Consider the following 3495-nt stretch of genomic DNA (forward strand, 5'->3'; position numbering starts at 1 on the left):
CTAGTGGGATTGTGAAGTGAAGAGCTGCTTTGGAAAGTTGTCTGGAGTTCCTTAAAAAGTTGAATACATAGTTACTATATGATCCAGCCATTCCACTTCCAACTGTATACTCAACAGAAATGAAAGCATATGTCTACAAAAAAAGTTGTAGATGAATGTTCATGTAAGTATTATTCATAATAGCCAAAAAAATGGAAATAACCCAGCTATCCATCAGTTGATGAATAGATAAGTAAAATGTGATATATTCATACAATGGAATATTATTCAGCAATAAAAAGGAATGGAGTACTGATACATGCTACAACATGGGTGAACCTTGAAAATATTATGCTAAGATGGGCACAGAAATACTTTTGAAAGAAACATCATGATGGCTTCCCAAGGACAACCCCAAGTTCAGTTCAAACTTGTATTGGTTGGTAATGGTGGTACAGGAAAAACTATATTTATGAAACATTATTTAACCCTTGAATTTGAGAGGTAAGTAGCTGCCTTGGGTGTTGAGGTCCATCCCCTTGTGTTCCATACCAACAGAAAAGCTGTTAATTTCAATGTATGGATACAGCTGGTCAGAAGAAATTTGGTTGACTGATTTGGCTATTATATCCGAACCCAATGTGCATTATATCTTATGTAACATTTGATTTAACTTACAAGAATGTGCCTACCTGCCATGGACACCTGGTAAGAGTATGGGAAAACGTCCCCATTGTGCTATATGGCAATAAAGTGGATATTAAGGACAGGAAAGTTAAGGCAAAATCTATTCCACTGAAAAAAAGAATCTTCAGTACTATGTCATTTCTGTCTAAAGTAACTATGACTTTGCAAAGCCATTCCCCTGGCTTTCTAGAAAACTAATTCAAGACACTAACTTGGAGTTTGTTGCATGTCTTCTCTTGCCCCCACCAGAGGTTATTATGGACCCAGCTTTGGCAGCACATTATGAGCATGACTTAGAGGTTGCTCAGACAACTGCTCTCCCATACGATGATGATGACCTGCGAGAAAATGAAGCCAGAGCCAGTTTTAAAGGAAACTTTCCTGTGATGTCAGTGGTGCAGAATGTGTTGACACTTTACAATGTAGCTGAGCAAACATGTGCTTAATCTTTGGGATGCTGAAAGAGATGAATGGGCTTTGGAGTGAATGTAGCAGTAAAAAAAAAAGAAAAGTCTTCATTTTTTGGGCCCATGTATTTAGCTGTTTTAGAATGTATCTATTTCCTTCTTGAGTTTCAAATATAAGACTGCTACAGTCACATCACAATATTCAGTGGTGAAACCTTGTTATTGTCATTCCCATTCCTTTTCATTTACAATCAGGATGAAGTTGTATTTCAAATATCTAAAAAGAAAGAAAGAAAATATTATGTTAAGTGAAAGAATTCAGACACATAAGCCCAGGTTGTATGATTCCAATTATGTAAAATGTACAGAGAAGGAAAATTTATAGAGACAGAAAGTAAATTAGTAGTTACCATGTCCTAGAGAAATGGGAGAATGGGGCAGGGGGTTTCTTTTTGAAGTGATGAAAATGTACTGGAATTAGGGGTGATAGTTGCACAATTTTGTGGATATACTTAAAACCACTTTAAATTTGTGAATTTTTAGAGTATGTAAATTATATCACAATTTTAAAAACAGTGTGGTGCTTACACAGGAATAGAAATATTTATAGATACATCAAAGAGAAAATCTAGAAATAGATCCAAGCATAATTGAGAATCTGATGAAGTTTGCATTTCAAATCAAGAGAAATTTAATGTATTCTTCAATAAATGATAGAACAATTTGCTATTCATTTGATATTATAATAAAATTAGATTCTACCCCACATCACATAAAAAAGTAAATTTCAAATAAATTAGGGCCGTGAATGTAGAAAAGTAAAATGATAAACTAATAGAGAAAGTCCAAGAAAATGTTTTTCTAAATTTGGAGTGGTAAAAGACTAAGAAAAAGAGTAAACTTAGAAGACGCTAAATTTGTTTATGTGTTTATGAATGACATTTAATTATAAAATTCTATAAATATTAAAAGTACTCAATTGAAGAAACTGCAATAGGAAGAGAGGGCAAATGATATCCGGGGGAAAATATTCATAGCAAATATAACTATTAAGATTCATAATTTATAAAGTATTCTTGTAAATCAGTAAGAAAAAAGATATCCCAAGATAAAAATAACCAAAGGGTAGGAAGAGGCAATTCAGATTCAAAATGTCAGTAACAATGCTAAAATATTTTCATCCCCACTAGTAGTCAGGGAAATGTAAATGAAAACAGCAATGGTCTGCCATTTTCACTTATTAGATTTACCAAAAGACAAGTGTTGGCAAGGTAGTCATGAACTGGTCAGTATCTTCTGTATTTTATATTGCATATGCTTTTGACCCGGAAGCCCACCTCTAAAAATTTATGCCATAGAAATAATTGTACATAAAGATCCATGTACAAGAATATTCACTACACTATTATTCGTAATTGTTATTTAAAATAACCTAATTGGCCATTAATCCAAAAAAAGTTATGATACATTGATACAGCTATTGATATAGCTATATATAGCATTATATAGCCTTGAAGCTCTTTTGAAGTTCAGCAATATAATAGTTTTTAAGGGATAAAACCAAGTCCCAGATCCATCAGCATAGCATGACTTCAATTATGTCTTTGATTTTTTAAAACTAAGATTGAAGCTCTCTCAATGAAACCCACTTAATAAATTAATTGGCACCCCATTTCCTATATAAAATATACTGACTGATGACTGGTAGTTACTATGCGGGAGGGGTTGGGGTGGCTAGGTGGGAAGTGTGAGGAGGATAAAAGGGCACAAAAATTCTCAATCATAATATAAGTTAGTCATGGGGATAGTAGTACGCATGGATAATATAGCCAATGACTGTAATACCTTTCTATGTTGACAGATAGTAACTGCTATAGTGGGGGTGATGATTTAATAATATGGGTAACTGGCAAACCACTGTGTTGTATACTTGAAACTAATTTAAGATTGTGCATCAACTATACTTCAATTAGATATATTATATATTATTGTATATAACATATACAATAATATTACATATTTTATAATTATATAATTATAATATATAGTATATGTGTAATGTATACTATATATAAAAATGATGTTTTTATGTATTATTTATCATTGTAATATATAGTATATATATGCAACATATATACTACATTTTATATATATATATATAGGTGTGTGTGTGTGTGTGTATATATATACTGACTTATTTGTTCCCACCTTGGGAGACATGGGTAGTAGATGGCTAGAACATAATTTATCCTCAAAAGGGTGATGTTAGCATTTAGAGGAGCAAAGAATACTACTATACCTCGAGACAGGTCTCTAAGCATATGGCGGGGAATGGAAATTGGATGCAAGGGCTGAGAGAAATGACTTTCTTTACTTTCTCTGTTTCAATAAAGAAACTGATGGGAATAAATACAGATGGTCC

The 3495-nt window shown here is 32.7% G+C and overlaps 1 pseudogene; it reads left to right on the forward strand.

Annotated features, from left to right (window-relative positions):
- Positions 1-373: 373 nt before the first annotated feature.
- On the forward strand, positions 374-1224 carry LOC118920145 (GTP-binding nuclear protein Ran-like; annotated as a pseudogene).
- The last annotated feature ends 2271 nt before the right edge of the window (positions 1225-3495 follow it).

This window comes from Manis pentadactyla, chromosome 5 (assembly GCF_030020395.1).
Source record: "Manis pentadactyla isolate mManPen7 chromosome 5, mManPen7.hap1, whole genome shotgun sequence".
NCBI classification, from domain to species: domain Eukaryota; kingdom Metazoa; phylum Chordata; class Mammalia; order Pholidota; family Manidae; genus Manis; species Manis pentadactyla.